At 39.1% G+C, this 27,544-nt stretch overlaps 1 protein-coding gene across 4 annotated transcripts in view; it reads right to left on the bottom strand.

Annotated features, from left to right (window-relative positions):
* Positions 1–27,544, bottom strand: part of LRRC3B (leucine rich repeat containing 3B) — an 85,617-nt gene that overhangs the window by 10,592 nt on the left and 47,481 nt on the right. The window contains exon 1 of one of the 4 annotated variants that reach the window (XM_011956231.1): positions 5,607–5,871. The exons of the other annotated variants lie outside the window; for them this stretch is intronic. The gene's annotated coding sequence lies outside the window, so the exon portion shown is untranslated. Of the gene's footprint in view, positions 1–5,606; positions 5,872–27,544 lie in introns of those variants that run through there. 4 annotated transcript variants of the gene reach the window in all.

Consider the following 27,544-nt stretch of genomic DNA (forward strand, 5'->3'; position numbering starts at 1 on the left):
ATGCGTTGGTTTCTATATCTCTTTTCCTGGCTATTTTTTATATGAATGTCTATAAACACAAATGGTGAGTTTCAAATGCCTAACCAGCCCTCTGTGACCTCTTTCTGCCAAAGTTGGGAAAATCAAAGAGGGAGACAACCCCTTCTCCTATTAGAATTTCTTAAAGGCCACTCTGATATAAAACTTTTATCAAAATCACGCGAAATCCATTTGTTCTAGATCTCAGTCAATTAAGGCACTGCTTTTCCACTTTTGAAATCTATTTCACAGATAAATCTTCAAGCAAACCCTCAGTATATTGGGAAAGAACTGACTCTTCTGAACACATTAACTCCTTCCTACAAGATCTAGTGCTTATAGATCTTCAGAGTGGATTTAAAGTTTGTCCTACCAATGAATTCACTGGAAAAGCAAACAAATACATTTTTTAAAACCCACTTTTTATGAACCCAGCATTTATCCCTCTGTGAGTACTGAGCACAGCATAAAGATACAACGATGTCTCTGCTAACATCCATATTTATTATGCAACATGCTGCAAGTTTATAGGGAGACTGAGTGGGAATCTATCCATCTTGGTTTCTTTCTGTTTCTCTACTATTATTTCACAGCAAGTGCTTATGACATTTACAACGTGAGAGCTTTGCAAACTTTTAACATCTAATCTACATAAATGTAGGCTCTCCAAGATTCACCAGAGTCCAGGATAACTTGAAAGCTTCCTTTGGAAAGCTCTTACTTATGCTGAATTCAGTTGTACTTCTGAGTAGGATGAGTGTCACAATTTTTTTTAAAACATATCCTGCTTAACCCTGCGTTATCCTTCTTACACAAGATGCTGTAATAATATTCACTGGGTTGGTGGGAAAAACACAGGATTGAGATCCAAAATGAAGACTCAGAAACTGGATTCAAACCTCAGCTTCCCAAGGAAGGAATTTCAGGAATTTAGCACAACATTCGTACTTCCATCCCTTAGTTGCCCTAGGACTATCATCAAGAATATCCACCTCAATGATCTCACAGTTACAAGGAGACAATAAAATATACGTGAAATGTGCTTCAAAACCTGTCAATGACCATTCAAAGATGATTAGGTTTAAATTTTAATTATTTTCCTAAAATATAAGATCATTCTGTTTTGAGGGTTTCACATTTCTTTTTCTTAAGTATAACCAATTAGGAAATGATTCTCACATCACATACAGTATTCATGCCAATATATATTTAACCCAAATCTAATCAAGAGGAAGGCATCAGACCAATTCACAACTTGAGGTATTTTACTAATCTGGACTTTTTGAAATTTCACTGAAGAAAAACAAGAAAAACAAAAAACAAAAATAAAAAGAAACAAAACAAAATAACAGTAAAACACAGGCTTTAGAACTGTTCTAGATTAAAGAGAAGAGATGTCGCAACTGAAGACAATGCAAGAGATCAACTTCTGGATTTAAAGGAAATGCTAGAAAAGGACATTATTGGAACAACTGGGGGAAATTTGAATGTACACTGTATGTAAGGTATTATTACATCAAATTTACACATCTTGAAATTTATCCTGATATGAGTAGAATGGAGGCAGTTGTTGTTCTTAGGAGGCACATACTGAAGTATTTTGGGGTACAGTGTCTTAACAACTGCAGCTGTCAAATTATTCAGTGAAAACGAAATATATCTGCCTATACAGAGTGAGAAACAGTGGTGGGAAAAAATTAACAATTTTTAAAGGGATAATGATGGATCTACAAGTGTTCATTGCACCAATTTTTCAAGTTGCCTTAAAGTTTCAAATTTTTCAAATAAAAATTTGGGGTAGGGGAGATTCCACACCTTAAAATCAAGGGGAAGATTTGGTGATGCAAAAAAGTCTAAGGAATCCTAGATAGAGTAAGGCTTATCCCCTCAGAGTGACACAAAATAGAAACCCAAGGTGAAATGAGCAGTGATTCTCATTTGCAATTGCATTTCATGAACTCCAGGACTCCATTTCACTGCCATATGAGACATGTGGAAGGTGCACTTGGTTTTAATTGGCCAGTATGGCCACAAACTCATTGTATAGTTTCTCTATCCTAGTTTTCTCATGTGAACATGAGGGTAATAAAAGTTCCACCTCACAAGAGTGAGATGGGGATTAAATGAGATAACACATGTAAAACATTTAGAAGATCTGTTGTTACAAGATACACTCTCAGTCATAGTTACTACTACCACTCCTAGTACTACTGCCACCACCACCACCATCATCATCTTACATTGATGTCTGCTATGACAATGTGGAGCCTTCACCATTTTTTTTTTTTTTTTTTTTTTTATTCTTTGAGACGGAGTCTCGCTCTGTCACCCAGGCTGGAGTGCAGAGGCATGATCTCGGCTCACTGCAAGCTCCGCCTTCCGGGTTCACAGCATTCTCCTGCCTCAGCTTCCGGAGTAGCTAGGACTACAGGCACCCGCCACCACGCCCGGCTAATTTTTTGTAGTTTTAGTAGAAAAGGGGTTTCATCGTGTTAGCCAGGATGGTCTCGATCTCCTGACCTCATGATCCACCCGCCTTGGCCTCCCAAAGTGCTGGGATTACAGGCTTGAGCCACCACGCCCGGCCGGAGCCTTCACCATCTTACACCTTGTCTTCTGTCTGCTATGACAATATTTCTAAAGAGTCAATAATTTCATTTTACCAACTTTTTCATGTTATTCCAAGAGGGATCCACATTCAGAGACATAGCTAAATCAGAATCATAGAATGATAAAGAAAATGAACCACATAATGAGGGAAGAGGATGAAGGGCATAATTCTGATGGTGGCTAACATTTTGTGGGCACCTTCTATGTACAAGGCACTGGGCCAAATGCTTTACTTCAAAAATAGAAATTTTGCTCCCAAGATGCTTATACCTAGAGTCTTTGCATATCTGATTTAAATGCTAAAATGTGAGGGTTTGGGGGTGATATTTAGATGAGATTTTGTACTTTGAGTTGATGCTGTAATGAGTTGAGAATTTTGGGGGATGTCTGAATATGATTAATATATTTTGCATGGAGGATGGAGGTAAATCTTTGGGAATCAGAAGGTAGATTGTGATAAGCCAAAAAATGGTCCAAAAATATCTAGGTCCTGATCACTGGTACCTGTGAATCTTACCTTTTATGGAAAAAGAATCTTTGCAGATGTGATTAAATTAAGGATCTTGAGATAGAGAGATTATCCTGGATTATCTGGATGAGCCCTAAATGTAATTTTGAGTGTTCTTATCAAAAGGATACAGAGGGAGATCTAACACAGAAGAAAAGGCAATGTAACAACTAAGGCAAAGATTGAAGTGATATAGCCACAAGTCAAGAAGTGCTGACAAGCTACCAGAAGCTAAAAGTTTCAAGCAATGTATTGTCCTTTATAGCCTTTGCAGGTAGTGTGGCCCTACCCAAAAAATTGATTTTTTTTGTCCATTGAAACTGATTTCAGACTCGACCTCCAGAACTATAAGAAAATAGATGTGTGTTATTTTTAGCCACCGAGATTGTGGCAATTTGCTACAGAAGCTATAGGAAACTAACACAGTAGTAAATGGAGAATAGAACTTGAAGTCAATTCCATCTGACTCCCCATTACATGACTTAAGAGTTTTTGCTGCAACTAAGTACCTTGCTTAACTGAGTTTTCTGGCAGCTAAAGAAAGAAAACAAAAACATCAAATTACAAAATGGTTATTATCTAAAACAGTCAAAATGATTAGTTATTAGCAAAGATAAAATTTTTTCATATTTTATCATTTTCAAAAAATCCTAGGAAAGAGCTGCCAGAGAACATAATGGACAATGCCTTTAAGATTTCACTGATGATGCAGATACGTTCTTCTTTGACCTTAGGCATACAGTGAAGTCATTGATGTGTACAAGACTTTCTAAGCCATAGAAAGTTAAATTATGATCTAGGGATGATTTTTACTAGAGCTAAGGATAAAACCAGGATGAGATAGAAATGTGGTGGAATAGGATAGTTAGTATGTCCCTTACAGTGGGGGGCGCACAGAATGCATTGTACAAACAGAGACACGTCTAACAGTGAAAAGCAGTGCTAGTGACAATTGTGCTGGGACAACAAGTTCAAGAAGGAACAGTCCCAGGCAAACTGGAACATGCAGTCACCTCACTTAAAAACAGCATTCTTAAGAGTTAGGAGACAGTTTGATCAAATTTACAGAATGTCATTTTAAAAGAATATATCAATCCCCGAGACTAAAACAAATCTCTGTACACAGCTCACAGTCTTCCTAGACATCCACAGAGATTAGCCCCTGTAGGCTATTAATTTAAAATTTTACAAATAGCGTTAAAACACATTTGAAATTTTAAAAAATGCATAATTCATACATGTAACCCATCAAATACTTTGTTCTTCCATGCCTTATAGGTGTATACACACATCATTTTACAGTTGCCATGTTAGCATAGGTAACAATTTTGTGTTTCCGTCTTTTTCAGGGTTGTAAATTGTCATGACCTTCATCATTTTAATGCCTACACGGTACCTCAGCGAATGGGGTTATATGTTAGATCTATTTACACATTATTCTTTTGTTAGATATTTAGGTTTTCTCCTATGATTTGCTATCACAAATAATGTGGAATAAAATTATTCCATTCCTGGTCTACATCATTGAAAGAGCCAGCTGATAACAAAATGCGAATACCTTTAAAATGAGAAAAGTTTGGTTACGTCTGTGTCCTTGGCATCAAAGTTAAACTATGCAGAGCTGTTCCATGGGAAGGTAACAGCCTGAGGAGGCTGAAATGCCCTCCCCTGGTTTTGGCCATTGTAGATTTTGGACATACAGGCATCTGATGAGAATCATTGTCTCAGTCCTTTTGCTCCCTTGGTAGAACAGAGTAGGCCAGAAAGTCAGGGTCCAATTTTTTGGTCAGAAGTATATATTTAAGCACACATGTTTATCTACAGATGCTACAACATTTCTTAGAAATGGTCTACTATGTTTCCTAAGAAGAGACATTGGGAAAAAATAATGCCCTTTATGTGTTTTCTATTAAAAACATAACTGTGCAAAGACATGTATATAAAACTGGTTTTTTCAAACTGTCTTTTTGTACAGCAAAAAAGAAAAATAAGTAGTTTTTTTAAAAAATAGAATTCATTTAAATGTTTGTCATAAAGAGATTGATTAAATAAATATGGCACATCAACAAAATAAATGAAGCAATCTGCAAATCCTGATAAAAAGATGTCAAATACATATCACTGAGAGAAAAATATGAATGTGTAATCCCATCTATGTAAGGCAGAACAGAAGCATCTACACACACACACACACACACACACACACAGCTTTTAAAGTTGTGGAAAAACAAGAACAAATTGATAGTAGTTTTACCTTTAGGGGACAGTTCTGGAGGTTGATAACATTAAGGATAATTTTTACTTTTTACCTTACGCCATTTTCTATAGTCATAATTTTTCACCATGAGCATAATCATAACAACGAAGCAACAAACAAAGAGATTGGCCAGGAGGCATTGACAGACAACCTATTTCCTGTTAAGTGCTATGGTAGATATGAAAGTATATGAGACATCTTGCCTCTTCTTACCAGTGGAGCCACTCTGGACTGTTTAAACTTTCTTAGTCTCAACAAAATGTACAGAAATCATCCGGAACCTGAAGCTAGATAAAATCAAGTTCAACTTTCATTTCTGATACCAGCTAGGAGGTCTTGGACAAGCCAAGCAATTGTTCCGAGTTTCAGTTTCCTCAACTAGGACTAAGAATAATGCTTATTTCATGGAGTTCTGATGTGGTTCTGATAATGACTGTCTCATAGTAGATGCTTGGCAAATATTATTAGCTCTGAATACAACTTCAAAGGGATCAGAATCATATTAACATTTTCCGGGGGTTCTATGGAAAGTTAGGTGTCTGAGAGTTCTACAAATGAGTATTATGAAGTCGTAAGTCTGAAAAACACTCTTTCTGAGACTCACAATGGATATCAGCCTGTTAAAGGTTCTGATAGTTATAGTAAAGTATTTATTAACCCAGATTTTCCCAAATATATTTGGCTCCCTGCTGAAGGCCTCCCCAGGTCTTCTTATTTTTATAGTGAAATCACTGGTAGAATAAAACATTGCTATTAATAAATTAATACATTCAGATTTAAATGGACAACTTTTAATACTACCTTTACTACTACAATTACTACTACTAATACACTCACACTTTACCTAAATATTCTGGAAGAGTTTGAGGTGACAAGTTTTGCAAATGAGGATTCTAGTTGCACTCGATCAGTGTCAGGTTGCATAATATTACCATAGAGAAACACCTACCACCCACTAATGTCTATTGTAGGCAGAGAAGAAAAAATTAATAATCAATAGTTATCACTAAGGGTTATTTTTTGTTTTATTAAAGAAATGTCCCTAGACTTAAACTAGACATACTTATAAGTAAATGAAGATGAATGGACTATTGTGTTTCAATTTTATACTCTGCTGCTTCCTCATCTTCAGATACCACTTCTCGTTTTGAAAAGATTATTTAATACTGTTACCTTAAAGGCTTTTAAAACCTTATAAAGCAGTATTTTTTTAAAGGACTTTGGAATTAGGCATACCTAAGTTTGTCTACCTTTGTCATTCAGCCTCTTAGTAGTTACTAGTTACTGCTAGTAATTTGAACTTAATCAGTTTTGTGACTTTTAGGCTTTTAGGGCATGTTACTTAACATTGGACCTCAACGTTTTCATCTATAAAATTGGCATGATGATATCTATTTCACATGGTTTGATAGATTGCTTCCAAAACTGAATTCCATCATTTCTCATCTTGTATTATCCATGGTCTTTGGCAATGCGACCTTAAAGCTCCTTAAATCGACAGGTGGAGCCTATTTTCCCATTCTTTAACTATAGTCTAGATTGGGACTGTTGAGGCAGATGTGAGATTGATGAGGCAGATATGACACTATGCCAGTTCGGATCCTAGGCTTCTCCAAAAGGTATTGCATGTTCCTGCTCTTGCTCTGAGAACCCTGCCCAGCCATCATGTGAACAAGCCCTGGCTAGCCTGTTGGATGTTAAGAAATCATATAAAGGAGAAGCCAGTTGTTCTAGCTGTGGTATCCCAAGCCTAGAGCCAGCCACTCTCCAAACATAAGGGAAAACCAGCCTGACCCTTAGAGCCAACTACCTTATCTGCAGCTGATCATAGGCTAATGAGCCAAGACGAGAAGAACCACCAAGCTACTCATGGATTTGTGAGCAATAATAAATGCCACTGAATTTGTAAATACTTGTTATATGGAGAAAGCTAACTGATACACATGGCTATTTTATCAATTAAATAAGTTAATATATTTATATTTATGTTTTTATCACAAACCCTGATATTGGTTTCACACATATACACTAACAACTAATAGAAGAGTATGCTTTTTAATAAAAGCATAGTAGAAACCTCATTTTAAAGTATTGTAATTGCTCAATGCTGAAGGACACAGCAGTTCCATTGTCATTAGATACCACATTATTTAATTCTATTTGCTGACCATGACAGTCAATAATGTTCTAAGTTGTTACGATAACTTTCAAGCAGCTGACAGAAACTGATACACAGATGAAAGATATCCATGCACTTCTAAGGTTTAATCTGAATAAAAAATTTAAATATTGTTTGTTCACATATCCCTGGTGTCTAGCACAGTTCCTGGTGTGGAATTAGTGCTCTATTAGTGTAGTGCAGGGGTTAAGACCAGGGACTCAGGAGTCAGACTATCTGAGTCTAAACCCCAGTTTCCACATTAACCTTGCCTTACCTCAGTTTCTCCATCTGTAAAATGAGTATAACAGCAGTACTTATTTCTTCTATTGGTAGAAAGGACTAAGTGATATTATTTAGGCAAAATAGTTAGAATGAGACCTGGCAGAGTAAGTGCAAAATAAATATTAGCTATTTCTCTTTGTTGAGTGATTTTTATTTTAAACAAACTCTTGGAACTAGAGCCTGTGTGGCATATAGTCATCTTAGTGGACATGTGTGGATAGCCATCCTAGTACCTGTGATTCTCTGCAGCTCTCAGAAGCTCTCTTGCAAACACAAACACAAACATCAAAGAGACAACTACAAAGGAGCATTTCTCTCTTTTCCCCTACTTTGTCTCCAACTTAGAAGGAAAGACATCATTATCAACCCTCAGGGAGGTGGAGCATCTGAGAGTCTATAAGGGCTCCCCATGCTCAGCTGCTGGAACTCCCTGGAGTCTAGGAAACATCACAGGTCTGCAGACACTGAGGTCTCTCCACCTGTGGAAGGTGGCACTCATCCCATTATGGGATAACTGAGGCCTTGATGACGTTTACAAGTGATTCTTCTACTTTGCAGTAGATTCTCATCTGTTTGGGGATCTAGGCACATCTGTTTACAACTGACCAACAATTATTCATGGAAATGCTGTGCTTGTCATTCTATAGCCACAAACGAAAGTGGTTAAAAATTGTACTCTAGGCAGTGATTATAGGGGTGAGATGGTGATATGGTTTGGATCCGTGTCCCCACTTAAATCTCATTTTCAACTGTAATCCTCAGTGTTGGAGGTGGAGCCTGGTGGGAGGTAATTGGAACACAGGGGAGGATGTTTCATGAATGGTTTAGCACCATCCCCTTGGTGCTGTTCTCATGATGGGTTCTCATGATATCTGGTTGTTTAAAAGTGTGTGGCATCTCCCTCTCTTTCTTCCTGCTCTGGCCATGTAAGATGTGCCTGATTCCCCTCTGCTTTGTGCCATGATTGAAAGCTTCCCGAGGCCTCCCCAGAAGCTGAGCAGATGCCAGCATCATGCTTCCTGTACAGCCTGAAGAACCATGCACAAATTAAACTTCTTTTCATTATAAATTACCCAGTCTCAGGTATTTTTTATAGCAATCCTGGAATAGGCTAATGCAGATGAGAACAGTCATTATTTTTTATTGGTGCTGGCAAATATTCCCTGACCAAGTCAAACTTTCACCCGTGGCACAAAGCAACAGCAAGTATTATTTTTTCTGTGGTTCTCTATTTAAGATGTGTGCCTGCTCTTCTCTGTAAGGGAGCATTCTTTTCTGCTGACCAGAAAAGTATAGATGCCCTGATGTCTAGAAAGAGCTGTGGATGTATTTTAATTATTTTTTACTCAACATAATTTATGGGTCCACATCTGGATATATCTTTGTAGGTTTATCCCTTTTCTATTAATCTGTTATCATAAAACTTCCACGTTATGTCCTCCCATGTGCACGAGGATACCTGAGCCTCCTTCTGATGTAACCAAGATGGAAGCTTCAGTGAGGTGTCTTTATATCACCAAAGCAAGGAGGAATCTCTCAAAAGTCTTCCCAGAGGCTACTTGTGAAGCATGTCCTTGTTTGGTGGTCCCGTCCAGTGGCTGCTGTGGGATGAGATAAAGCTGCAGGAGGCAGAGGAGCCAAGGCTAATTCTTCCTTATTCAAACTATGGATTATCTCAACCCTTGATACTCTTCCCATTCCATCTATCTCCTGAGTCCTGGGTCATTTTCATTGCTCATTATCACCAGCACCAGAGGGAACACAGAGGAAATGAAGGAAGTTGAAATTCAAATGAATCGATTCTACCACTTGTTAGCAGCTCAGCTCACAAGTACACCAAGGAAGGAGGCTGCAGCTCTTCTGTGGGTTTCAATTCTCCTTGCTATTCTTGTACCCCATGCTGCCAGGCAATATCGAGTGGGCTGTATGGAAACGATCTCTGGGATGAAAAAAGAAGTGGGGGTAGCTCCCTCTAACAGTAGCTTCTTCAAAGAAAAGAAAAAGCAATTATATGCTCAGCGGCAGCATGCCACACAGAGAAGCCCAAATTTTATTAAACAAACTCATATTTAGAAGCGTACTATACCCTCAGAAAACTAGAGAGAAAGGAATGCTGAGAACATATTTAGAGCAATTATAATGCAGAGGATACACTGATTGTCATAGCAGCAAACATTTTAAATAAAGAGGACATTTCCTTAAAAGATTATGCTAAGGACAGCAAAAGCAGAAGCAAGCAAAGGCTGTATTAAAATCCAGAAGAAAAATGCATTAAGACCTTTAAAACCACTGTTACCAACACAAGTAGAATGGCAGGGAGAGAATAGAACCCTGGAGCAAATGGAATCGTCTTTTTCTCCCTGCACTTAAAAGATAAGACAGGGTTGGACTACAGCCCCCAATGCCCTGTCCTGCTCTCAATGGTGGACATTGTGAGGCACCACCTAGATGACCCTGCAACAAAGGGCTTGCCCCAGCCTCTGGGAGTGTAAATTGCAGAGAGCTTTCTATTAGTGACCCCTTTGGGGATTGTCTCTGTGGCAGAGAGACACTTTGCCTTCCAGAAACAGCCCACATCCGATGACTGACCAGTGGGGGAGGATAAAGGTCTGGCTCTCTCTAATATGGGACAACTCTGAGGGACCATTCTAGATCCAGAGCAGGCTGTGAGGTTGGCTGAGGCTGTCGTTGATTCTCCATTACAGCTCATCTTCTCCTTCTTGCCATTCCTTCCCACCCCATTCACAAATGTCGATCCCAAGCGTACTCCTTAATAAACCTCTTGCATGCCAAAGCCCATCTCAGTCTTCTTGCCTAGAATCTCAACATGCAACAGTTAATAGCCACTAATCTTTGCCCACTCTTGGTTTTTTCTTTTCTTAACACTTTTTTTCTGAGCTGAATATTTACTTTTGTGAATGAGGTTGGTATATACCCCAAGAATTAAGTTATGTAACACATCAAAGAGGAAACGCAGGTAGGCTGGTGGGGGATGCCAAAGAGCAAAAGGCTATGAATGATCCAAATGGAAACTGAATAAAAAGATTGGGCTTCAAATTAAATATTTAAAGAAGCAGTGTTGAAGTTACCATAAGGAGCATGGAAAATTAAGAAATAACCATTTACTGGCCGGGCATGGTGGCTCATGCCTGTAATCCCAGCACTTTGGGAGGTCAGAGCGGGCAGATCACAAGGTCAGGAGATGGAGACCATCCTGGCTAACATGGTGAAACCCCATCTCTACTAAAAAATACAAAAAATCAGCTGGGCGTGGTGGCGGGCACCTGTAGTCCCAGCTACTCAGGAGGCTGAGGCAGGAGAATTGCGTGAACCTGGGAGGCGGAGCTTGCAGTGAGCTGAGATCTGGCCGCTGCACTCCAGCCTGGGTGACAGAGCGAGACTCTGTCTCAAAGGAAAAAAAAAAAGGAAATAAACAAATAACCGTTTACCTAGGCAAAGCAAGGGGCATAGTCTGTGTGAATCCTATACCACCGCTAAGTCTATTAATGAACAAGTAACATTTTAAGGAAGCCTAAGAACTTGGTATTTTCTATCTGAAGGAACTACTGCCAATAGAATCTTAGAGAATGTTTGCCACCAGAAAAAGATACCATAACTGAGAGACTGGACTAAGTTATCAATGGAGCATATCTGGGCATGTCCCCCTACTGAACCACTAAATGGGACACAGTATTTAAACCCCAAGTCTGAGAGGAGGAAAGCAGGCAACTTGCTCAGTGAATGGAGATTCATGAAACAAAGATCCTTCTGAATTATTGTATATGAAATTTCCATCAATTGCACTGCATAAGTAAATTAAGGTATAGTCATAAAAGAGTAATAGTAAATAGTTATTTTTTAAAAATGAGGTATATAGATATATACACACATATATATATGAGTGAAGCTTGTATAGATTTGAAGTATATATGTGAATATATATATATATATAGAGAGAGAGAGAGAGAGAGACTACTATGTCTTAATATTAAAAGAAAAAAATACCAGTTGCAAAACAGTGTGTGTTGTGGCATAATTCCATTTTAATTAGCAAATATATGTATGGCATCACGTACTACTCTGATATCTTCACAATTACTAACTCATTTAATACTCATAACCATTTTTTGAGTTATTTACAATCATTATCCGCATTTTCCAGATGAAAAAAAAAAAAGTAATGAGGCACACTGAAATTAGTTCCTCCAAGGTCACAGAGCTGGTAGGTGACTAAGCCAGAATTTGAACCCATGCAGAATCCATGCTAACCACTACATCGGACTTTCTCTCACTGTTATCATGTCTGTGCAAGCAAAACGCATATCAAGTCAATTGAAATTCTCTCTCTTGCCCTCTCTCTCACCACACTGAAGCTGGCTCTTGCAAACAGGAATTATCCTGATATCACCTTATATCTGAATGGTGTCTTAGGGTTTATAATGTATCTTTACGGAACTGGAGTCATAATTACTATGCTTTGCAAAATTTTCAGTTCTCCTTCCTTGGGAAGTGGTAGGATTTCCCCCTCCACTCTATCTATTTATTTATTAATTAGAGATTGGGTCTCACTGTGTCACCCAGGCTAGAGTGCAGTGGTGTGATCACAATGTACTACAGCCCAAAACTCCTGGGCTCAAGGGATCCTCCTGACTCAGTCTCCCATGAGTAGTGGAGACTGCAGGCCTGTGCCACCATGCCCAGCTTCCAATCTCTTTAAAGTTAAGTGTGGCCAAGTAATCACTTTGACTGATGAGTCTGAGCAGAACTTGTGTGAGTTTTAGGCCTTCCCCAAGCCCCCCACCCCCAACCCCAGTATTCCTTGGTCCATGAGTAAATAGGAAGACCATATTCCTCACTGATCCATATTGGACACATAACATGAATGAGAAAATAAACTTTTGTCCTTTTAAGCTTCTGAGATTTGAGGTTCATTTGTTACCACAGAATTATTGAGCCTATGTTCACTGTTACAGTTGGGTATCCTCCTTACACAAACTAAGATTCAGAGAAATGTAATGACTGGTCGTTGGTCACATACTAGTAAGATAGGTAGCATTTCGACAAGCAGAGACTAAAGAAAGGTGATCATTTTAGAAAACAAGAAAGTCAAGTAAATCAAGAAGGCAAAAACAAATGAACAAACATGAAACCCCCCAAAAAACCACAACTACCTCTGTGTGGGCCAGATGCGGTGGTGGCTCATGCCTGCAATCCCAGCACTTTGGGAGGCCAATATGGGTGGATCGCCTGAGGTCAGGAGTTCGAGACCAGCCTGACCAACATGGTGAAACCCCATCTCTGCTAAAAATACAAAATTAGCTGGATGTGGTGGCGTACACCTGTAATCCAAGCTACTCGGGAGGCTGAGGCAGGAGAATCACTTGAAGCCAGGAAGTGGAGGTTGCAGTGAGCTGAGATTGCACCACTGCACTCCAGCCTGGGCAACAAGTGCAAAACTCCATCAAAAAAAAAAAAGAGAAAAAAAGAAGAAAAACCCCTGTGTTTGAGTGACTGCAAGCACTCCATTGTATGTGAGAATGGAGTAACAAAGATCTGCTACTGGTGAACTCAAGGATCTGAATGAATAATGAGTTCCACTCTGAACGTATGTAGTGCTATGGTCTGAATGTTTGTCCCTTCCAAAACGCGTGTTGAAATTTAAGTGCTATCCATAGTATTAAGAGGTGATACCTTTGAGAGCTGATTAAGCTATGAGGGCTTTCCCTCCTAGGTGGATTAATGCCATTAAAAAAGGACAAGTTTGGCCCCCTTTTTGTCTCTTTGCCCTTCCACGTTTTGCCATGTGGTGGTGCAGCAAGAGGACACTTGCCAGATGCCAGCACCTAGATCTTGGACTTCTCAGTATCTAGAACTGTGAGAAAATAAGTTACCCAGTCTTAGTGTTCTGTCATAGTGCACAAAATGGACTAAGGCAGTCAGAAAGAGAGCTGAAGTAAAGAACCAGAAATTGTCAGAAAGGAGATGGAAAAGAGTAAGCACAGATGCAGCACATATCATGGTCAAGGCAAGGATAGTATAATAATTTTCCAACCAACCTGCCCATTTCTGAATACCGCATAGTCCTTTAAATGCCATATAGATTGAGACTAACTTAATTTCAGTGGGAACCAGTGGGATTGACAGTTACATATAATCTACTTTCACCCTTGGTTCCTTGGATACTATGGATACTATTAGAGAGCACAAAGCTTTGTGAAAGCATAGAGAGGGCTGGAACTTTCCCAACTTTGTTTTCAAACAACGTGGAGAATAAAGATTCCAAGGAATTGTTCATCTGACCGTGATCCTGACTGAATAACTTGAGCAAATCATCTAAATTGGCTGATTCACCAGAAGAAATGGGACAAGTCCACAGCAGACAACTCAGCCAGAAGGATCCTGAGAAAATATTGAGAGAAACAAGTCCTGTGGACAAAGGATCAGCTTTTGTCAGACATCAGTATGACTTATGCTCAAAAAGGAACCCAAAGAGCTGGTGCCAAGATTTGTCTGACAAAGTGCTCTAAAGTAAGAACAGAGATTTATTCCTGAGAAATTGTGCTGCACATATCTTAGGAAAAGTATGCATCCTACCTCTACACAAACAAATGAGGTTGCGAGGAGGGCAGACAGAAAATGAAAAGCTGGCAAGGCTGCTGTCTTAGGCCAGAAGAATTGATAACTAATGGGCTGATCAGAGTGGTGGACTGGTTCTGCTTTGAGAAGGTAGTATTTCTAGTTTCACTGTTTCAACAGGGTGCAACCTTATGCACCTATGGTTCCACCCAGCCACAGCCTTCCTAACCTCATGGACAAGGACTTTGAATATGGCTGTGCTTTCATTCCTCATTGGAGTTTGACATTCGCTGGTGAGGACCTGCCATAAACCTCTGCCTCCTGGGGATCCAACTCATAGCATATCTTTTCCAACCCCCTTCTTTATTTCTCTAGACCTTGCTGGAGCTTATGTTTGGCCTAAACTGATGGGCCCCAAAGAACTATGATGCTACAACTACTCAAATCTGACTTTGCCAATATTTGGATATTTCAGCTGCTGCTGCCACAGTTTACCCAACAGATCAGATGGTTGTGGTATTGAAATGCCATCATGCAGTAAGGTGGTCCTATAATGTAGTTTAAACTGCTGTCTCCTTCCTTGATGGGACAAGGGATGCCCCTAGACTGTAGTGTCATTTTAAACTGCTGCCCTCTTCCTTGATGGGACAAGGGATGCACCATAGCCTCTTAGTTTCTCTTTCCTTGGTCTTGACCTTTCCTAACCTCCTCCCATTCCCAAATGGTGCCCTCGAAGTCCCAGAATAGCTTGCAACCAAGTAAGCATGACTGGAATAAACAAGATATCAGAACTGAGCTTCTGGGGTTTAAAAACTGGCATAAAAACTATAGATAGGATCGTTTCTGTGTGTCATTCTTACAGGCTGCAGAATGCCTGTGAGAGAAACACAGGGTATAAATTAGAAATTCTCAGATTTTACATTGTTTGGGGTAAACAAAATGGAAAAGTGAAACAGGAAATACAGAGCTAATTGATGCAGAAGAGGAAACACAGCAATTTTTTGACACTTTTAATGTGCAGCAGCTGAATGCCACATGCAATATGCAATGGGGAGGGGAAAGCTATCCACTGGGGCAATGCCACTTTGTGAGAACCCTGAGAGGGGAGCTGTGCAGAGGCCCAGGGGTGCTTAAAAGTGAACGACAGCCCCACCAAAAGGAGCATTTAGTGTTTCTCCAGGCTGGGGACTGTCTTTCTGGTGGCACTTGGCCAGGAAACATACTTTCCCATCTCAATGACAGGACTTCCTGGGGAAAAATAAATAGGTCTTCCTGCCAGGAACAAAGGCAAAAGAAAATGTAGTAATGAATAACTACAGTTATTCAGTAAATAAGTTGACTGGAGAAAGCAACCAAAGCAGTTCTTTTCTGCAAGTGACGATGTATATACACATGAAAGTTTGAGGTTGGAGAGGTGACAGGAGAAGCAAAGGGGAGGCAGTGAACTTGACAGTTTGCCAGGAAAAGGGCGGCAGTAATGAGAGGCAAGCTATGTGTATAGGGGTTCTCAAGCCTAGGTAACAAGTAAGAAAAACAAAAGGAGTATGAAAAACAGTTGGACAAGAGGAAAGGGCAGCTACAAAGCTATTGGCAAGTCTTGTGTGAGAAGGGATTGGGAGTTAACCACAGTACCTTCTTATTCACGGTTTTGCTCTCCATGGTTTCAGTGACCCCTGGTCAACCATAGTCCCCAAATAGGTGAATACAGTACCATAAGTTATTCTGAGAGATAGAGGGAGAGACCACATTCCTATACATTTTATTAAGAATATTTTATAATCATTATATTTTATTATGATTTATTGTTAATATCTTATTGTGTCTAATTTATAAATTAAACTTTATCATAGGATATAATATGACAAGAAATGTATACACAAAAACTTGTATGTATAGGAAAAAACAGTGTATGTAGGGTTTAGTAATATTCATGGCTTCCGGCATCTGCTGGGGGTTTTGCAAAGTATCCCCTGAGGATAAGTGAGGACTACTATATTCAATTCAAGAGGCTTTGGCTTATTTTAGAAATACTTTTGTTTTTACCAGATCTATCAACCATCTGGTTGCTACTCTAGTGCCTGAAAGTGATTGACATTAATGATAATATACTGATAAGAATAATTACTATAATTGTAGGGGCTGACATTTATTTGGCCCTTATTTGGGACTATAGGCTTTATACACTTCATGTTATCCTATTTCACCTCCAGAGCTACCCTGAAAGATATGAATCACTATGATCCCCTTTTACAGATAAGAAAAATCAAGTCTCAGAGAAGCTTGCTTGAATTATTAATAATTGCAAAGCCTGATTTCAATCCAAATCTGCCAATTCTAGAACCTGAGCTCATAAACATTATGGAATATTATCTCTTGCTCAACACAGACAATGAGGTTTATGCCTGTTCTTCCCTAGTAGACTGTGAGGAAGAGAGGTTACATGTGCTACTAATACGTTCTCATAAGTATATTTAATTTAGCCTTAGTTTTCAAGTCAATTTCCCTGTTAAAACTACATATTAAATAGGACACATTTTTCTCCCCACAAAATCTACACCTATAATTATGTTCGTTAATACAATTCAGTGTGATCCCAAAGGATTCATATTATGTTAATTATGTCTAAAAGCACTTCCATAAACATCAAAAGAACAATAAAAAAGTACAAGCAATGTCAGTAAGAACAGAAACTATATATTATCTTCCAAACTGTCCTTCCTTTCTTCTTCCTCCCTCAAAAGCTATTTTTTTAAAAAGCCTACTCCAGACCACAATAATTCAGTTGTCTTTTGTAGTATATAAGTGATAAAAATAAATATTTGAGAGAACAAAATAACAGATTTTCTCTTCTCTGTCCAATGCTAACTTTGGTCTTTGGCTTCCAAAACTAAATTCTATGATTAATAATGAAATAGGAAAGATAACACTTTCTTTCTAGATTAGGATGCTTTTCTGAAATATTTGGAACTCTGTATTTTAGGATCAGCCAAAATAAATCCCCTGTCTGGGCTAGACTATACTTTGTATCTTCTGGTCACAACGAAACAACGCTGTTGGAGACAAGGAGGGAAAAATCAGCTATAGAGTTTCCTTTACCAAATGCAATGCCGAAGAATCTTGTCACATTTTATGCACAGGCTTACGACATTCTGTGGGAAGATATGGGAGGTCAATTATTTGGACAATATTGGGATGTAGAGTAGGAATTGCACGCTGTGACATGGAATGATGGAGAGGCTTTGGGGAACTACTGAGGTGTGATATGTGTGACATTTCTGGGCTACCCTACCCACAAATGGATGCAATATAAACTTCTATTTCCCAGACCCCTTGGGGAAATTTACAATCTTTGCTCATGGCATTAGACCTCAAATAGGAGAAATCCTCTAAGAACGTTCTTTTACTTTATTTCTAAAACAGAGATGCAAACCATTTCCTAAATAGATTAATGAGATAAATATTCCAAAAGCACAACTTAACAGGATTCCTAAACACAGAAACTTCAAGAAGAGAATTTGTACATTTAATTTTTCCCGCCTCAATGGGTGTTTTTACTGGGAAGTGGGGGCAGAGAGGTGGTACTGGAAAGTCTGGGAAGCACCGGTGCCTGTCGGGCTGGCTTTGTAATACTTGCTCTTCCCTGGATTGTGAACCAGCAGCATCTGCGTCACCTGGGAGAGTCCTAGAAATACTGAATTTTAAGCACTGCCTCAGACTTACTGTGTCAGAATCCGCATTTTCACAAGATCTGGGAAATTTGTTGCACATGAAAGTTGCATCGCTCTGCTGAGGCCTCCTCTGCAGGCTGAAGAAGAAAAGCAAGGGAGCTCTGCAGAGGATGGGATAGTGGCCAGTGGAGAAAAGGAAGCTCAGGGATTCTGTGTTCTCTGTTATGTGACACACTTTTGTTCTCCTAACCCAAATCCTTTAATCACTCCCTCTCATTCATTTATTTGCTCACTTAACAGATATTTTCTTATGAGTCTCCTACCTGCCAGAGACTGTTCTTGATGCTGAGCCTATAGCAGAGAACACCACAGACAAGGTTTCTGCACTCATAAAGCTCTGCATTCTGGTGGAGGAGGGCAGGGAGGACAGGTGACACACAAATAAATGATGTAATGTCAGGAGAAATAATAACTACCAAGCAGAATAACAATAAAGCAGAATAAAAGCATGGAACATGTTGCAGTGGATGGTGCTATTTTAAATAGGAAGGTTAGTAGAAGCCTCCCCAGGGAGGTAACACTTGAACAGAGAACTGACTGAAGTGAGGAAACAATCTGTGAAGACAGTGAAAGGTACAGAGCTCCAGGAGAAGGAACACCATGTACCAAGACCCTGAGCCACCCTCAGCTTCTTTGAGGAAAAGTGAAAAGTTGAGTGTGACTGCAGCTAAGCAGGCAGAGGCACAGTGGTAGAGACAGGCTTGGCGAGGCCAGCAGGGAGACCATGGAGATCTCAAATACTGTGCCAGAAGGTTTGGATTTTATTCTAAGTATGATGAGAAGCCACTGGGATTTGATCACAGAAGTGAGATGGACTGATTTACATATTGAAAAGATCGCTCTGGCTGTTGTGGCCACACCAAGACTACCTGCTATCATCTTTCTTGCAGAAGCACCTGGATGAGAGACTGTCCAACCTAGAGGGTTTTGTCCAACTCTGTTTAAATATTTGAATAACTGAATGAGTAACTGATGAATGGATGAATGAATGGTTCTAGCTGTCCAGGTTATGGTTGTTGTTGTTGTTGTTATTATTATTATTATCATCTAGCTGTCTTATTCATGAGCATAGATTTGATAAGATCTTTTCTCATCAAATACATTTGTATTTGTTGTATAATAGCAGACCTGCTGTCAACAGAGCCCACCCAAATATTCCTGGAAGATCTGATGTTAGAGGAATTTCAGTTTTCACTTTTTGTTTTTAATGAGAAAGAGAAAAGGTACACATCTTTCTCATTGAAAGAACTTATGAAACAACTCATAATTCTTCTTCCCAGAAAGTCTTTATTCTCTCTTTATTCTTAAAGGCTTTTGTGCTAACCGTCAACAGAATATGAATTGGGTATTGGATAACCCCCAAAGTCATTTTTATATCTGGCTCTATGAATCTATGATTTAATAGCCTCCTATTGTGGTGCTTTTCCAATCCTTCTTTCAGAGTAAACTTTAAGAATCAGCATCATGCTTCTCATGTGGTTTTGAGGGTCCCCTGGCTCTTAGGTACAAACCTTGGGTATAGATGCTACTCAGGATGCAGAATCGGATTCTTCAGGCATCAGCACTGACCAGGAATCCCACTGCTTTTTTTTTTTTTTTTTTTTTTTCATTTTTTGAGACAGGGTCTCACTCTGTTACCCAGGCTGAAATGTAGTGGCGTGATCTTGGATCACCGTAACCTTCGCCTCCCAGGCTCAAGCTATTCCCCTACCTCAGCCTTCCGAGTAACTGGGATTACAGGTGTGTGCCACCACACCCAGCTAATTTTTGTATGTTTAGTAGAGATGGGGTTTCATCATGTTGACCAGGCTGGTCTCAAACTCCTGGCCTCAAGTGATCTACCCACTTCAGCTTCCCAAAGTGCTGGGATTATAGGCATGATCCACCTCACCCAGTGAATTCCACTACTTCTCCCATATGTTCATAAATTTCACAGGAATGCTTCTTGGACTTTCAAATGTACCTAAAACTACAGTTAAAAATACCAATCTTGGCTGGGCATGGTGGCTCATACGTATAAACCGAGCACTTTGGGAGGCCAAGGCAGGTTGGTCACTTGAGCCCAGGAGTTTGAGACCAGCCTGGGCAACATGGCGAGATGCTGTCTCTACAAAAAAACAAAAAAGAAGAAAAATACAAAAATTAGCCAAGCATGGTGGCACATGCCTGTAGTCCCAGCTACTCGGGAACTGAGGTGGGAGGATCACTTGAGCCCAGGAGGTCAAGGCTGCAGTGAGCCATGATCACACCACAGCACTCCAGCCTGGATGACAGAGTGAGACCCTGTCTCACAAAAAAACTAACGAAAAAAGGCAAAACAACAACAAAAAAGGCTATTTATCATATTTGTATTCAATTTTGGCTGACAATAAGAATGTGTCATATGTATACATTTGTTTCTTTGGTCTTGTGGCATTATTGTCCTTACATGCTCTAAATATTCTTCAAAGGTCTATGCCATTGGCACAGGGATGCTCCCAGTGTCTCCCAACAAGCTGGCCAATCTGCTTTGACTCACATAGGCCATCCCTTCCTCACGTACAAGCCTGCCAGCCTTTCTAATGTGGGTAGGATGCTGGTGAGCAGCCTGCTCCCTGGCAGTCGTGCAAGTCGATCACAGGCAAATGAACACCTCACACAGTGCCTCCTGCCCAGGGTTGTGACCACTACCAGTCACTGGCTGAACCTCCCTTAGATTCACCCTGGTATGAAAGATTATGGGAAGTACAGCTTGTGGGAAGTACACTAGAATACTGGTGTTTACTTTCAGTATCAACCCTCCCCTCACATTCCCACTCTCCAGAAAAAAACAAAACAAAACAAAACAAAAAAACTAGGGCTTCCTTGTATGATGAGTGCCTTATTTTTGCATAGCCCTGTACAGTTATCAAGGTACTTCATGCACACGATTTCTTTGATTATTCAACATCCCTGTGAAGAAGGAAGGTATGGTTTTTGTCTCCATTTTGCAAATGAGATTGATGACTCACCTTCTTGTCTCATCAGTGATGGGGCTAGAATAAGAATGTGTGCTCTTGACCCCTAGACTAGTGTCATTTCTATTCCAGCATGACACCTTGCCCAACCCCGCTTTATATTGTGGTTTGGAAGCACTAACATGTTCATTCTACACTTGTACCCAGAGCATGTCTACAGTGAAGCCTGGACCTCCTCCTTATAAATCACACTGCCAGATCAGTGTTCATGGATGTGCAAATTTAAAAATGAAATGAACAAAGGATGATGTCAGATTGCCACATTTTATTTTACCAACTACCACCATTATTTAATAAAATAAATGATATGTTTCATCATAAAGAATAAGAAGATGAACATTCTAGAATAAGGGCTAGTTTTTCCCAAGAAACGACAATTAAGGTGTTTCATATCAACCTATTTTTAAAAACGCTGTATATTTTCAAATTTAAAATTAGAACAATTTTCCTTTAACTATGCTGTAATTATTTAATTGATACATGTTTGCCAACCTGAGTATATATTCAAATATATGCATATATATTCAACAATGCCAGAAAAAAAAAACAGTTATTCCTATTAACTTATTTTTTATCAATACCTTTGTCATACTTCCAGTTTCACGTGCTGTTTGGCAAAAATGGAAAAAACACTCACTGGGGCTTCTTCACACAGCGTGGAATATTCTGGGCAAACTGAAAGAAGTTGAGAATTAATTGTTTCCATGCCACCAACCGCTTTTCCTACATTCTCACTCTTTGGAGCGCCAGGAAGACAGTGGGTAGTTGGCACAGTGTGTGTCTGGCTGAAGGTAGCAGGTACTCCAGGAAGGGGCATGTGGTACCTACAGCTCATGGCATAGGCCTGACTCACAACCTCAACCTTGTCAGTGGTGAATTCATCTGACTGGGGTGTCACAGACACATGCAGACTTGATTGTAAGAATCACTGGCTTTGTTTATATGCTATACCTGAATGTAGCCATTTTATTTTAAGAAAATGACAAAAGCTCCTACCTGTATCTACCTGCTTAAATAGGTATCTACTTATATGCAATAGAATCAGGTGGGCAGAACCACACCAGGAAGACATACTACTAGAGTACACAGAAAACAAAGATCAAAGACTAGAACATGTTGAGAGGAGGATTTCTTGTTCTTTCTGCCTGTGATACCCCAGGGTGTTTCCAATTATTTCAAGTCATGTCATGGAATATCAATAAAATAGCCCAACATAAAACTACTTGGAATCATTTTTAAATTATATTTAAGCCCATGCTATTTGGAAAATCTTCAGGAAAACAATAGACAGGCACTGGTCTACACTGACACTCAGGTATTAGGCCAGGTGACTTCACTGAGAAGGAAAACATGGGAGAAGAAGTAGGGAGAAGGATGTAGGTTGGAGCAAATAAGGAGGGAGCAAGGATGAGTTCATTTTTAGAAATGTCCAATCTGAGTTCTTTGTGGGGCTTCCTGGTTGTGATATCTAGTGGGTACTTATAAGTTCATTTAGTTATCTAAAATATTTATTTTTTATATATTTTTTATATATATTTACTATCAAATCCTAGGCACAAGGGAGAATATAGGCCCTGCTTCCATGAATAACCTAGATTTTAACATCAGGAATAGAATGTTTTTATTCTTTGAGAAAACTTGTTTTGAAATATATAATTCATTTAGAAATTTTAAAAAGCAACCTTCATTCCTTTTTATAAGAAAACAAGAATAGAAGCCAAGTACTAAGTCATTTACATAATATCAATATTTTACTTTATTTTGATCTGGCTAAATTAGTCAAAAGCTTAAATTTTATTTTAGTCCATTTAGTTTCATGTTAATGTTTTTACATTCATAAGTAAATGTTTTGCTTCTGTCCGATGACAGCATGACAAAAAATATTTACCAAATATTCATAATTAACCTGTTGAATTGAAGATAGTGCAACCTCCCACAGACTTCAGAGGGATCTTCTCCATTAATTAACTTTTGGAAGTGATGAAACTCATCATATTTCTGATAGTACAGCATCAATAATCCAAAACCTAACTCAACATAAACCTCTCCTCGCCTATAAAATGTAGAGTATGCTTGTTCCAAAAATTCAAGTGATTTAAATGATTTCTATTAAATCACAAAGTTGACTTAGTTCAAAAGCTCATCATCGACAAGCCTATGTGTTTCTTTGTTATGTATTTATTATTTGTTATTTACAATCTACACTAGGTCAGGAGATGAAATTGGGTCTCCTACAGTCTGGCTGGCTTTCCAATGTGGTCCACAAACCAGGGACCAATTTCAGGAACAAGAACCTCAAAAGAGTGGACAGGGTGAGTGTTACTCACCAATTAATGCACTACATTAAGAAAACTCTCCTAGAGCTGACTGATTTTGTGTAGACTTCCTGTTTGAGTGGAGGAGGCTGTTCTTCAGTGGGCAGAGGTAAGGATGGGGATAATATGAGGGGGATCTCACAGGGCATACGACACAGTAAGAAGACAGAGCAGCTTAGAGACCCGAGCCAGGAAGCAAGATGGAGGGTACTGCTTCCACTCCATGCTATGTCAGGCTACTGAAACCACTGGAATATTCTCATCTCTTTTATAGGCAAAGAAGACATATAAAACAGGCAAGCGCCAGAAAGTATTTGTGTCCACCATACCTTATTGCACTGCCTAATTTTCTAAGACTGCTTCGCAGAACCTCCCCAAGCAGTCGAACAAAACTTAACATGAAATGAAGTACATTTTCATCGTTCTGTAGCTCAACCTTGGTACTATTTTTTTCTCCCCATCTACCTATCTCCCAATACCCTCTTCAGCGTTGTTGGGTTTTCATCTCACACAAAGTGTATCTAAAGGCATAGCATTATAATCAGTATGGTTTGAAATGAAAACCTTAACATAAGAGAAATAAAAGACTGTATGAACTCAGTTTTCAGTAATGCATGTTCTGATTTTTTTTTTTTTAAAGAATGACTTCTAGAAAAAAATAAAAGCAACCTATGACCACTTTGATTTTTCTTGATTTTATATTTATGCAGAAAACGATTGCTTGCCACTGCAGCAGACCTTTGTTTTATTTAAGAGTAATTTCTAAGATTCATTTCACATGGCAACACTGACATGTGCCGAGGCTAGAAATTTGATTCTCAGGTGCTATGAGACTGGACTCGTGGAGTAAAATTTTTGGACAATAAATAAACCTACCTCGCCAACCAGAACCCTCATTTCACATTTTGAAGGAGAAATGCTGTTCCCTCAAAGTCATTCTGTACAGCTGATCTGGTGGAGTATTAAAAATATTCTTGCTCCAAAAAGTGGCCCTTAAAGAAAGCATACTATGGAGTCATTTCTGAATTAAGATGTTCCATGAAGACTTGGATATACTCCATTAGAAATGTATTTCAAAGACAATGAAAAGGGGGGAAAAAAGGAAAAGATAAAATAAACTGAATCCAAAAATCTGAAGCAGCTACATAACATAGCCACTGTAATTGGAGCAATAGATTTGGGGCTGAGATTACATTTGCTAACAGAAACTGGATAATAAATTTGAGACTTTACATTTAACAGTAAAAATGGTTATTACCGTTAGGCTGACTAGGTTGGAGGCCGGGAGCAGAAACTGAGTATAAACTCCCAGTTCAGAAACAGGATGATAGAATTAATCCTCCGTTTCAAAAGGAAAGTGGTCTTCCTCATGTCTTCTCAGGCCCTCAAGTGAAGGGCCACTTGTTTTGGATTATTTACAATTAACATGAAATTATGAGGAGATATTTTCGTATCTCCACATCATAACCAAGTCTTATTAAACTGTTAAGAACTGAGCTACCAACTGAAGGATAAATATAAGAAATCAGACTGGCAAAAGTGCATGGCCTATTGCAACCTATTAATCACTACCCTTCTCCTGTAAAAAAAAGTATGGCCAGGTGCGGTGGCTCACGTCTGTAATCCCAGCACTTTGGGAGGCCGAGGTGGGTGGATCACGAGGTCAGGAGATCAAGACCATCCTGGCTAACACAGTGAAACCCTGTCTCTACTAAAAATACAAAAAAATTAGCCAGGCGTGGTGGCACACACCTGTAGTCCCAGCTGCTCGGGAGGCTGAGGCGGGAGAATGGCGTGAACCTGGGTGGCGAAACTTGCAGTGAGCCGAGATCACGCCACTGTACTCCAGTCTGGACGACAGAACGAGACACTGTCTCAAACAAACAAAACAAAACAAAACAAAACAAAGTACTGACTGTGATTTCTAGGATATTAAATTAACTAAAGGCTGTGACACTTTTTTTTCTTAGTATCTTCTGCTTTGCCTTTTGAAAAAATCAAAACTATTTTCTTCAAAATTCACTGTGTTAATTAAAACAAAAAACAAAATGATAAATGAACACCTCAGTTACTGAGCAACAACAACTTTAACTGTCTAAAGCCTGGAGCTGGGGGTGTTGAGGTGCAGAGAACATGTTATTGAAAGGTCTTTAAAATGTGTTTAAAATGCGTTTGACAATGAGTCATTGTTAGTTTACTAGAGTTTCCATTTTCAACTGCCTAAATAGATCTTGTGTTCAAAAGCGAGAACATTTAAATTCTTGGCCTTTCTGGGAGTTTTCTGTCAAGGAAGGATGGCAACCTCAAGTTTGCAAATATAAGAGAAAGAATTCTAGGGCAGATATCTAAAGGCCCAAAGTGTGGTTCTGGTTAAATTAATTTGCTTCAAATCCTGAGTAGCTTCACATACTAAGACTTATTTTCTTCATTTGCAGAAAAGAGCTAGTGTTGATCACTCCAAGTATAAAAATTATTTTTATGGCCAGGCACGGTGGCTCGCTCCTGTAATCCCAGCACTTTGGGAGGTTGAGGCGGGCGAATCATGAGGTCAAGAGATTGAGACCATCCTGGCCGACAAGATGAAACCCATCTCTACTAAAAATACAAAAAATTAGCTGGGTGTGGTGGCACGAACCTGTAGTCCTAGTTACTTGGGAGGCTGAGGCAGGAGAATCGCTTGAACCTGGGAGGGAGAGGTTGCAGTGAGCTGAGATCATGCCACTGCACTCCAGCCTAGTGACAGAGTGAGACTTCGTCTCTCTCTCTCTCTCTCTCTATATATATATATATGTATCTATACACACACACACACACACACACACATACATTTATAAGATACATGAGAAGGTAGACTGTGCCCACCTCTTCCAATACTGAGTATAGTATTACGCAAATGCCATAGCATGCTATGAACACACATTAAATAAAAGAACTAAGGCACCAGAATTCTCCTTGATAGTTCTTTGTATGTGATAATAAAACCATTAATGACTATTGAGCTTTTATTATGTCCCCAATACCAGATTGAACTTTTCATGTAGATTATTGCTTTCCATTTTCTTAAACTACTAAAGTAGTAGCTATGATTATCTCTATATTATACTTGGGGAAATTGAGACACACAGGAACTTATTCAAGGTCACACAGTTAACTAGTAAAATGAGATTCATATGTGGACTCACGCCTTCTCTCCACAATAATGAAACAAACGTTTTTTTGCCTCCAGCTTAATAAAACCTTTGTTATAGTAATAATTATTGATATTTTTATAGAGCATGTGGTATTTCATGGGATTCCCAAACAACCCAGTAATATCCTTCGCTCCGTTTTATAGATTAAAAAACACAGTGCTCAGAAAGAAATAATTTGCCCAAAGATAGGTGGTAGAATGAACAAGAAATCAAGCCTTCAGAATCATAACACAATGAACGTTCCACCATATAATCTATTATGATCTTCTAGCGTGCAATGGGAAAGAAAAAGGGGTCAGGACACAAAACCAAATCCCTTCAGTTATTTTTGGAAACATACTACTAATGTGTCTGTCTGTATTCTAGGAGACTGCTTTATCTCTCTCTCATTTCTGCAAGGCAAAGTGAGGAAATAACTTCTCTTTGAAACTGAGCATCTACCAGGAAATGCACGTCCTTTCCTAAACCACCCTCATTTCTTCTCCTGTGATGAAAGAACTGGATTAACAGCACACACAAGACAAAAATGAGTGAGACAAAAGAAAAAAAGTGATTAGTATGAAGCTCTAAACTGATAGTAGACCCAGTCAGGTCCAGAAAACATCAGGAATATTAATTCCGATAACTTGAAAAAGCAGAGCAGGGTGGAGGGAGGGGAAGGAGCGTTGTATTAAGCTCAAGAAAATGTGATGAACATTGGAATGTAATGGTGTGGATAAGGAGGACTCTCACCTAGGAACCAGTCCCCATCCTCAACAAAGCAAACTGAATCTAATTGAACTGAACCAAACCAAACCAACATAAACTAAAATAAAATAATCAGCCTGTGAGGGGTATCTGTTAGCACATGCCACTTATGGAAATCCAAAAAAATCATCTTTCACCAGCAACCATATGACATT

The sequence above is a fragment of the Colobus angolensis genome, unplaced genomic scaffold (assembly GCF_000951035.1).
Source record: "Colobus angolensis palliatus isolate OR3802 unplaced genomic scaffold, Cang.pa_1.0 Scaffold411, whole genome shotgun sequence".
Taxonomy (NCBI): Eukaryota; Metazoa; Chordata; class Mammalia; order Primates; family Cercopithecidae; genus Colobus; species Colobus angolensis.